The following is an 11,573-nucleotide window of genomic DNA, read 5'->3' as shown; positions in this document are numbered from 1 at the left end:
CTGACCACAATCCCTGCAGCTGGGCAGCAAATCCTTGAAGACAGGCTGGGACAGCACATCTCCATGACTACCATGCTATGTTAAGCTCTTAATCTTCCAATGAGATGGGAACCATCATTTCACAAATGAGTTATTTTTTTTTAAGATTTTATTTATTTATGAGAGACACAGAGAGAGAGGCAAAGACACAGGCAGAGGGAGAAGTAGGCTGCATACAGGGAGCCCTATGCAGGACTCCAACCTGGGTCTCCAGGGTCATGCCCTGGGCTGAAGGCAGACGCTTAACCGCTGAGCCACCCAGGCATCCCTTCACAAATGAGCTAAATGGAGGCTTAGAAATGGTAAATAATTTGTCCGACATTACCGGTGGATGATTGTGATACTGTGATTTATAAGAAGACATATATAGTTGGTCTTCATCCTGTTTTTGGTACAGAGATCTAAAACCCTCGAAATGTTCCTAAGTGATGCGAGTAGCAAAAGAGCGTTGATATCCTTAACCAGCCCCTTTCAACCACACCTGAGTTTATGTTAATGAGATGACTTTTGGAAAACACCTAAGGATAGGGGCTGGATGTGAGAGGAACCAAACCTTGTGATTAGAGGGTTGAAACTTTCTGTTCCTACACCTTCACCTCCCAGCCTCTAGAGAAGGGAACAGACCTGAGGACTGAGCGCAGTCACCAATGCCTAATGATTCAATCAATCATGCCTAAGTAATAAAGTCACCATAAAAGCCCAAAGGGATAGGGTTTAGAGAGCTTGCAGGCTAGGGAGCCAGAATGCTTCCACATGTCACCCTGCTGGGTCATAACACCACGAGGCTAGAAGCTCCTTTGTTCAGGATCTTGCCCTACGTATCTCTTCATCTGACTGTTGATTTGTATCCTTTAATATCCTTTGGAATAAACCAATAATGTAGTGAGCAAAAGGGTTTTCTGGGTTCTGTGAGCTGCCCTAGCAAAGTAATCAAATCCAAGATGGGTATCATGGAAACCGCTGATTTAGAAGCACAGGTGCCAACCTGGGACTTGTGATTGCATCTGGAGCAGGGGGGTGCATGGGAAGGGAGGTCACACTTGATGGATTGAGCTTTTAACCTATGTAATTTGATGTTGCCTCCAGTGAGGTAGAGTCAGAATTGAGGTGAAATGTAAGACACCCAGCTGGTGGCCAAGAATGGCTTGATGGTGTGAGGAACCCTCTCCCAACCACCATGTAGTGGAATTGGGTGTAGAACCCCTTTTATTTATTTTTAGAAGATTTTATTTATGTATTCATGAGAGACACAGAAAGGCAAAGACATAGATAGGCAGAGGGAGATGCAGGCTCCCAGTGGGGCGCCTGATGCAGAACTGGATCCCAGGACCCGGGGATCACGACCTGAGCCAAAGGCAGATGCTCAACCACTGAGCCACCCAAGTGCCCCTGTAGAACCCCTTTTAATGATGGAAAGAGGTTTCAGCTAGGTAAATCCATTTTTGCCTTTCTCTTTCACTTGTCTTCGCTTTTTCTGTTCTTATCCCAACCAGTGTATAAAGGTCGCCTCTCACCCTGACCATCTTTACTGATAAGTGAAACTCAAATACATACAGTTTTGATTCTTGAAAACTGATTGCAGCTTTCCCTCAGGTTGGAATAAGTCCCTTTGATTATGAGAGCAGTGGAAGAGAAACTTCCAGACCAGAACTTAATTTGTCTTTGTTTTCTTTTTTTTTCTTTCTCTTTTTCTTTTCTTTGTTTTCTATTTACCATAAGCACTTACTAGATCTTGGAGTGTGTGTGGAGGGGGGAGGGGGCGCCTTTTTAAGATGCATCCAAATCTAGACCGTCTTTGCCAGTTTCCAGGATCGAAGTGAGGGCCAGGCATCATCCTGGCCACTAATGAGAAGACCATAAGGAGCTGAGGTGAGAGTCCTTCTTGCATAGTTCTCTCTGCCACTAACACTCCAGACAGGGCTCTCTCGGCAGACCCCGCAGATGCCCCCGTCATCTCAAAAATACCGCTATAGCAAGAGTGCATTTCTTCTGATCCTTCCGAGTCCAACGAGGGGCTGCCGAGGGAAAGGAAACCCTTCTAAGAAGGAAAGGCTCCAGAGATGCAGTTCGGAGACCTTGTTGATCTTCGGGGCTGCGGGCCCCAGCTGGCTCTGTAGCACGTGGGGCTCGGAAGGGGCGTGGTCCGGGGGCGTGGCCCGAGGGACAGGAGGCGGGGCTAGGGCGGGTGTCGGGGGCGGAGCCTGAGGGGCGGGTGTCGGGGGCGGGGCCTGAAGGACGGGGTCGGGGAGGGGCGGGTCTCGGGCGGCGAGGGGCCGAGGAGCGGCGGGTCTCGGGGGCGGGGCCGAAGGGGGCGTGGCCTGAGTGGCGGGAGGCGGGGGCTAGGGCGTGTCTCGGGGCGGGGCCGGAGGGTTGGGGGCGGGGCCGGAGGGTTGGGGGCGGGGCCGGAGGGGCGGGGGCGGGGCCGGAGGGGCGGGGGCGGGTCTCGGGGGCGGGGCCGGAGGGGCGGGGCGCGGGCTCGCCGTGAGTTGCAGGGCGCGCAGCTGGCTCTCGGGGAGAACCAAGTCGGTTCAAGCCCTTACTGGCGCTTTTCCTAGAACTGTCTCGACGCAGGCAGGAAGCGGAGCTCGGGACTCTAGGAGCAAAGGGTCGGCGCCCCCGGGGGACGGAGGTGAGAGGGGCCGCGGCGCTCCGGGAAGGCCGGCGGCTGGACGCCCGGCGCAGGGCTTTGGAGCCGGGAGCGCCGAGAGCCGTCGGGCGAGAAAGTCCCGGGAGAACGCCAAGTCAGCCCGCTCTGGGCTCTCGGTCCCTGCCTCGGTGCGTCCCAGATAACGCTGTCCTCTCCAGACGGCTCCTTGCGTCCGGATCCCTGTCGGTTCACCAGCACAGACGCTGGGCCACCCTTAGTCACTCTCTGTGGCCTGTCGCCCTCTTCCGACGCTGGGAGGAGCCCGGGAGCCACTGACCGAAACCTACCCGCTCCCTTCACCGGATAAAATCCGGGACATCCAATCTTCGCCCTCCGCGCGGACCCGGCCCCTCTTCCAATGGTGGGATCCTGCCCTGGGCGCCTCTTCAGCGCAGGGAGAAAGACCCCACCCCCACCCCCCGCAGGAAGCCAGTGTATTTGGCTGATTTTAGGTAGAAGGCTGGTGCGGCTGTCCTGGCCTCACCACTTGACCCTCATCTCAGCCCTGTTCCAAAGTCTGTAGAACTCCCCGCAATTAAGTCTTCTGGTGGTGTCAGAGGTAACTGAGGTCCCGGCCCAGCAGAGGACAGGGGCAGGGGTGAGGCAGGGGGCTGAGGAGGACGCCCATGGGCCCTCATTGCTTGCATTTTGTTGAGGAATATTCCTTATGTGTGCTGCCACCCTGAACTCTGTGCCACCCCTGTTCCGAGATCACCAGAGTTCTCATTTTCTTTCTGGTCATCTTGGACCATCTGGTGGCATTGCTGGTGATGCATGGGAAAGTGGCAGCCCAGGCAGTATAGCCCTTTGGGGGGCTTCCGTGGCATCTGGGTGGTCTTTGACATCATGTGTTTCACTGCCTCCATCCTGCATCAGCCTGAAGCACTATCTGGCCATGGCTGGTGCCTTCTACCACCAGCAGCATCAGACCCCCAGGGCTTCTCTAGTGGCCACTGCATTAGCCTGGCTTCGGTCAGTTCTTACCTCCTTCATCCCTATCCAGCTGTACTCCAGCATCAGCAGATGGGGCAGGTTGTACCATGTGGGCCTCTCCCATCTGTGCAGAGCCCCCTATGGGCATTGAAAGATGCAGCCCCAGCCTCAGATGCATCTATGTGGTGGCCTCCTCGCTGGCCAGCTTCTGTATCCCTGTGCTAGTTATACAGGTCACCTATAATCACATTTACTACCTCACTGGTTGCTCTGTACTACAGCTGTCGAATGCACCTGCTCTCACCAATGGGTCTCAATGGGGACTTTATCAGCACCTGTCCTGTCTATCCCAGAACATTTACTGTAAGGAGACCAGGGTGCTAAAGACCTTGGTTATCACCTTGGAGTCTTTTTTTTTTTTTTTTAAAGATCTTTATTCATTTATTCATGAGAGACAGAGAGAGGCAGAGACACAGGCAGAAGGAGAAGCAGGCTCCATGCAGGGAGCCCAATGGGGGACTCAATCCCAGGACCCCAGGATCACACCCTGAGCCAAAGGCAGATGCTCAACCACTGAGCCACTCAGGCGTCCCTCACCTTGGAGTCTTTGTGTGCTACTGGCTTGCCTTCTTCATTCTCAGCTGCCTGATGTCCTGCCCTGCTTGTTGGGGAGACTCCTTCAGCATCTTTGGGTAGTGTGGCTGGGCTAACTCAGCCCTCTCCTGTGGTGTATGTGTTTAACAGGGAGTTCTGCTAGCCTTTTGTCTCACCCCTGGGCTGCTGCTGCTGCCCCAGGTCCTCTCAGCTGTGGTGGAGATGGTCATCTTCAGCGATGAGCCGGTGTCCCACTGCAGAGACATACCCTACCTGAAGGAGAGGGCTGCTGCTCCCCCAGTGGAGGCCCCCATTCTGTAACCAGCTCCCCTGGTCCTAGGGGATGAGATGGCAGTGAGCCTGGTCCTCAGTTAAGAGAGCATTGGAAAAAAAAAAAAAAAGAGAGAGAGAGAGAGAGAGAGCATTGATACTGGAGAAATTCACCTTCTGCTCTCCCGTATGCTCTGAACAAATGGCTGAAGCAGGATCTCCTAAGGTGAGCAGGGGAGTAACGTGGAGTCTGGGAGGCCAGAAGCTGAGGAACCGAGAGTCTAAATTATGGTCACATTGTCTGTCACTGTGAGATCTGTCACCTGTGAGGTCTACAGGGGATTTTGATACCATCTTTCTGGACTCTAAATCATCAGAATATCTCTGGGTTTTCCCTTTCATTGCTGTAACTAATTTTCATTACATGGCATCAAGGCAGTCCTCATCCCAAAGTCTTGCTGGACAAGGCATATAGCCCTTGATCAAAAATCTTTTCTAATTCCGCAGATCCCTGAAGTGAGTCAGAGTCTTTTATGCCACAGCTAAAGTGTAAACTTTGTATGCAAATATTTTTTGGAGAGGCAACACACTGTGTTATATTTACACTACAGGGTAAATGACTGAAGACAGAGAAGGTGGACAGGATGACCTGAAGTGGGGAGGGTCTGGGTGTGTAAGGCGAATGGGTGGAGAAGCAGGTGACTTGAAGCATTGATAGAAAACTCTGTCCTTTGGCCAGGAGCTGGCTCTGCCTAACAGCCTCTTTCCTTCATTGCTGCTGGAATGTAGTCTGCAAATTGAGTTTAGCACTGGAGATGCGTGGTGGTGATAAAGTTGGTAGTGGGTGATGGTGGTAGTGATGGTGCTGATAGTATTGGTGGTGATTAGTAGTAGTTGTAGTGGTGTTGGTGGTGACTGGTGATGGTAGTAACGATGGTGATAGTGGTAGTTGTGGTAGGGGTGGTGATAATGGTGGTTGTAGTGTAGTGGTGGCGATGGTGGTGGTTTTAGTAATAGTGGTGGTGGTTGTGATAGCAGTATGCTTGTAATGATGGTGGTGGTGATAGTGGTGATGGTGATAATGATGGCAGTGGTGATTGGGTGGACACAGGGGTAAAACCACCAGAAGGTGGGCTTGGGAGTCAGAACTTTAAAGCCAATTGACTTTATAGTCCAAGAGTTCCAAGATGAGGCTCAGAAGGGGAGTCACTTTACTGAGGTCACCCTGTGAGTGAGAGATCAAGAATAAACCAGGAAGCTGGTGCTGTGACTCATCCTCATATTGGGGGCATCTGGACTAAAGGCCGCCTCAATGCCCTAAGGTCTATCCCTGGCCATGGGCATGGTTCCCATGTGACTGCTGGCATCTGCCCCCATAGGCATGGAGCTGCAGAAGCTAGTCTTGAAGCATAGTTGGCTAAACCATAATTCCTGATTTGCTCATTGCATACAGTTTAGTTGGGCAGCTAGTCCCTGGGGGAATTTGAGTAAATGAATCAATAAGCAGTTAGATTTTGAGGTGAGAGAAGAGGACCATGGTACATGGAGATGTTAGGCAGGAGGTCTTAGAGTGCTGGTAGGCTAAGATGACTTGAGAGGTGGGTGGAAGTCACATTTTTTAAAAAAAATTATTTATTCATGAGAGACACACACAGAGAAAGACAGAGGGAGAAGCAGTCTCCCTGTGGGGAGCCCTATGTGGGACTGGATCCCAGGACGCCGGGATCACGACCTGAGCCGAAGGCAGAGGCTCAACCATTGAGCCACTCAGGCGTCTTGGAAGTCACATTTCTGAGGTAGCTCTGAATGTGGATGAACTTTTCCCAATGCCGAGTGGGGAGCAAGCTGAGGGCCCCAGAGCCAGGTTCTGTGGGGACAGCTCATTCCCATGTTTAGCTAGTACCCATGGCTACTAAGTTAACATTGTGACATCCTTCCCTTCCCTCATAGGGTAGAGATTGGGCAGGCAGGTTGGAATGCCTGGCCCATTTTACTTTTGTCTAGAAACTGTTTTAGATGGTGGAGAAAAGATGGCAAGATGGCAAGACCTGGGGATGGCAGCCAGACCTATGACTTTGTGGCCTTGGACCCTGAGTCCATAGCCAGAAGAGGTCAGGAAAACCTTTGATTTGGCTTTTTCGGAGCTGGAGCACTAGAGTGCCTCATCTGCACATCAGAGAGCTACATTGGGGTGGGGGTGAGGGTAGGGTGGGTGGCACTGGGGGAGGGGTGTCTCATCTTGACTAGTCTTTATGTGCTACAAACTGTGCTAGATGCTTTATGTGGGTTACCTCATTATTCAGTGTGAGTTATTCACTGAGGTCCAAAGTATTATTATCCCCATTTCACAGATACAGAAACTATGAAATAGAGAGTTGGCTAAGCCATTTGCCCAAGATCACACAGCTGACAAGTAAGTAGCTGTACCAGTATAATGTGATCCCAATTTATGTCCTTGTAACTACTCTGCTGGGATAATGGGATAAAGGGGAGTTTGGGGATAGAATGTCTATTTTAAAAAATATTTCATTTATTTATTCATGAGAGGCACAGAGAGAGAGAGAGAGAGAGAGAGGCAGAGACACAGGCAGAGGGAGAAGCAGGCTCCATGCAGGGAGCGGACGTGGGACTCGAACCCGGGTCTCCAGGATCACACCCCGGGCTGAAGGTGGCGCTAAACCGCTGAGTCACCGGAGCTGCCCTAGAATGTCTATATATATTTTTTGCTATTATAATAAATTACTTAGGACCTGGTTCCCTCTTATGTTTATCTAGGGATTTCCACTTTCTGTGCAGAATACAAACCTGTGTGTCCTCATCCTGGCTCTTCTGTTGTTCTACCGGCAGAGATGCATGTTCGTTGCCACTGGGATGGATGGGTGCTTGGAACTACTCTCATTCTCACTTGGGGGCGGCTGTGAGCTGTCTTCCCATGTGTACAGGGATGGGCCACGATGGCCCAATGCAGTCAGGAGACAAGGCACCTGAGCTCTGTCTCCATCATTACCTATGCCTTTGCAGAATCTTTCTCTTTGTGAAGAAAAGACCCAAGGGAATAATTATTTCTGCTTAGCCTACCTTAAAAGGAAGGCACTGGTGACAGTAAAGAAATGGGAAGTGTTTTAAAGCTATTTGAAAGTACCAAGTGCTACACACAGGAAAGATATTTCCTGCGTGTATTTCCTCTGGAAATCAGGGGTATTTTCCCCGAGTGGTCATGTCATTGTTGTGAACCACAGATCAGGCCTCCTGGCCCTGAGCAGGCGTCTGCTCTGTTGTGTGGCCTGCCCCCTTCCCTACTTGGGTCTCTGAACTATAGGGGATGGGGACCAGTTGACCCAGGGACTGGGGGAAGCAGCTCATAGTGAGAATAGGTCAAGGTTGCTCGTGGAAATACTCCAACCACTTGAGTTTCTGGGGCTTCTTGAGTGTGCTTTATCATTCTCTTATCCTAAGCTTGTTGCTTCTATTCAGAAAGCACTAGAAAGATTGGTTTGAAAGCATGGTGGGGGCCAGGCTAGGTGCCAGAAACTAGAAAGATGGCTGTAGAGCTGCTGGCATAGGCTTGACAGAGTTCCAGAAGCCCCTGAGCCCTTGGAGCAGCCACAGGTATCTTTTGTTCCCACTCTCTTGCCTCCTGTCCTTTCCAGGGGAGTTAATCTGGGGCTTCTTGGGTAAGAGACCATGGGGTCTGAGTGCTGGTTCTGCCATTTATTAGCTGTGTGACCTTGGACAAATCATTTAACTTCTCTGCATTTTAATGTTTACATCTATAAAATGGGAATGGTGACAGTACTACCATCTAACATTGTTGTTAGGATTGAGTGAGTTGAATTATGTGAAGGTCATAGGGAGTGCCGGGCACAGAGTCAGCCGGTTTCACATGTGTAAGCAAGCTTTTGTGAAAGCCTCGTTGCCTCCAGGTCTGTCCTGGGACCTTGTGTTTTCGTTGTTCATTTGTGGAATTCTTTCCTGCTGGTAGGTGATTATGGTGGATGTCCTAACAGTTATGTAGAGTTTGCATTTTGCTTTTTTTTTTTTTTTTTTTTTAGGATTTATTTATGAGAGAGAGAGAGAGCAGGGGGAAGAGCAGAGCCAGAGGGAGAGGAAAAGAATCTCAAGCAGACTGCACTGAGTAGATCCCAATACAGTGCCAGAATGGGGCCCACCTGGGGCTGATGCAGGGCCTGATCCCACGATCCTGAGATCATGACCTGAGCTGAAACCAGGAGTCAAATGCTTAACTAACTGAGCCACCCAGGCGCCCCATGGTTTGTTTTAAATAGTGCTTGAATGGGCTTGAACTGTCACATGTTTTTCTTGACCTCTTTGTCTCTGTGTCCCACTTCAGTGTTTTGCTGATAGACTTCAGATTAAAAATAAATATTAAGTTCTTCATAGTCAAATATTGACTAACAAAGAACATAAATACATTTTAAAGAATTAAGTAAATGAGAGTCTAGATTTTCATTAAAAATTCATAATTTTCGAGTAGTTCTTAGACAAACATCTGTAGTCTGTTGCAAATTCACTTCCAAGGTTGGGCTGGGCTGGATCATGTGATAATCTTTATTTTTTAATTATTATACATTTTTTTCCTGCCTTTTCTTTTTCCTTTGTGTTTTGCTTCATATCTGGAATAAAGCCAATGAGATGCAATTTTCCATTTGCCATCCTTTACTGATTTTTTTTCATTTGTGCTCTATGTCAGATAAAGTTCTTATATCATTTTTATTTTTCTGTGATGATTCAGAAACTATCGATTATATTTCTGTCCTTTCAATGGGTACCCTCAAATTTTTAGCATATTGACTTAACTATATACTTTTTTCCTAAAAAATTATAAAATTCTTTCTTATTTCTGTCTTTTTCCATTCAAGAACTTAAAGGTGGTCTAGCTACAAAGTGAATGCCACCCTTGCCCATCTTTGCCTTGTTTTCAATAACTTTCATTTGGCTTAGAGAAATCAACTTTTTTTTTTTTTTTTTTTGAGAAATCAACTTATTATTGTGGAAAGTTTCAACTATATGTAATATTAGGGAAAATATTGTACCCATCACCCAGTTTCAGTAATGACTGGCACTTTGTCAGTCTTGTTTCATCTATAATTTCTTACTTATCTTCTTCCCAACATATTTAAAGACCCTAAGGCATCATACCATTTTCTCCACATACATTTTAGTATGGATCATTACCAGATGAAAAAGCATAAACACCGGGTTAAAAAAGAAAATTCAACCGAGTACATTCGAAGATCTAATTGGCTTTATTAAATGATTCATGAATCAGGCGTCATCCCATCTAGCAAGTAGGGCAGGAATTCTGCTGAGCAAAACAAAGGAAAGGTTTTTAAAGGCTGAAAGAGGGGCGTCTGGCTGGCTCAGTCGGTAGAGCATGTGACTCTTGATCTTGGGGTCCTAAGTTTGAGCTCCGCGTTGTGCACAGAGTTTATTTATAAAATAAATAAATAAAGGCAGAAAGAGGGCATAAAAAAAAGAAGAAAGGAATTTATTAGCAAGGAATGCATTGGATAGACAGAGTTGCCCTCCTTAAGTGGAAGTGGATGGGATCTGGCAATAAATTCCCTAATATTGACCAGGAAATTCCATGTTAACTGGTTAAAGGTTACATTCCTGGGGGGGTTAAAACTACAGTTAGGTTAGGTATTAAGTCTTGGTTTACTGACCTGGACCTTAACCTAAACCGTGCCACTTTGGGTATATGGTTTTTTATTTGTTTTTTTTTTATTTTTATTTATTTTTGTATTTTTTTTTATTTTTAAGATTTTATTTATTTATTCATGAGAGACACAGAGAGAGAGAGGCGGAGACACAGGCAGAGCTAGAAGCAGGCCCCATGCAGGGAGCCTGACATGGGACTTGATCCCTGGTCTCCGGGATCATACCCTGCCTGGGCTGAAGGCGGCGCTAAACCTCTGAGCCAGCCAGGCTGCCCTTGTTTGTTTTTTTAAATATTTTATGTATTTATTCATGAGAGACATTGGGGGAGGGGGGTAGAGGCAGAGACACAGGCAGAGGGAGAAACAGGCTTCCTAAGGAGCCTGGCGTGGGACTGGATCCCAGATCCCAAGATCACACCCTGAGCCGAAGGCAGATGCCCAACTGCTGAGCCACCCAGGTGTCCTCCCTTTTGATCAGACTTTCAGCTTAACTGAGAGATAGGATCAAAATTTAAGGCATTGGCACCACTCTCAGCTACTGCTTTAAAGTTCTCACAGCTTTTGTTGTTCCTTTGGTGCCCACAGGTCATGATGCATTTGTTTTATCTCTGTGATATCTACAGGTTATGACTTGAGGTATACATTCTTCAGGTCAGCCATTGCTTTGTTCCTTTTCTGACTTAGGGAGTCCCATTCTTAGGGGGATCATTTGCTTGGTGGTTAGTGGCTATGAACATGCATATAAAGCTTTTGAGAGAATACAACACACCAGGGAGATTGTTGTGATTACCATAAGCAGGCTAATTACCAATATTTGGAGTGCACTTTGAAGCCATGGTCCCCAAGACCCAAAAGCAATCAAAGTCAAATAAGTCAAGAAAGACCCCAAGGAAGGAGTCATCTTTTAAGCCAAGTGGCTTGTTTTGTGATATTATGTAATTGAGTTTCAATTTCCCCAGAAGTATTTTTTAAAATATTTCATTTATTTATTCATGAGAGACACACACACAGAGAGGCAGAGACATAGGCAGAGGGAGAAGCAGGCTCCATGCAGGGAGCCCGACATGGGACTCAATCCTGGGACCCCAGGACCAGGCCCTGGGCCGAAGGCAGGCATCAAACCGCTGAGCCACCCAGGGATCCCTCCCCAGAAGTATTAATTCAGGTCCAGCAAATGGTATTGGCCACAGCATAGACACCTCCCTGCTCAGCTAAAAGGTAGCCAAGAGCTTAGCCTATCATCCAGAGCAACTTAGGCCAGAGAATCTAAGGATCTTTGCTGGGTAGCTATTGCTTTAGCAGCAGATTCTGCAGTAATTTTTAAGAATTAAGAAGTTAGCCTCCTTCATATGTATCCTTAACCAGGGAAGTAAGGACCTGCCAAAAAGAGTGAATCCTGAATCATGAAG

Source organism: Canis lupus, chromosome 25 (genome assembly GCF_003254725.2).
Source record: "Canis lupus dingo isolate Sandy chromosome 25, ASM325472v2, whole genome shotgun sequence".
Classification (NCBI taxonomy): Eukaryota; Metazoa; Chordata; class Mammalia; order Carnivora; family Canidae; genus Canis; species Canis lupus.
This window is presented reverse-complemented; position numbering follows the sequence as displayed.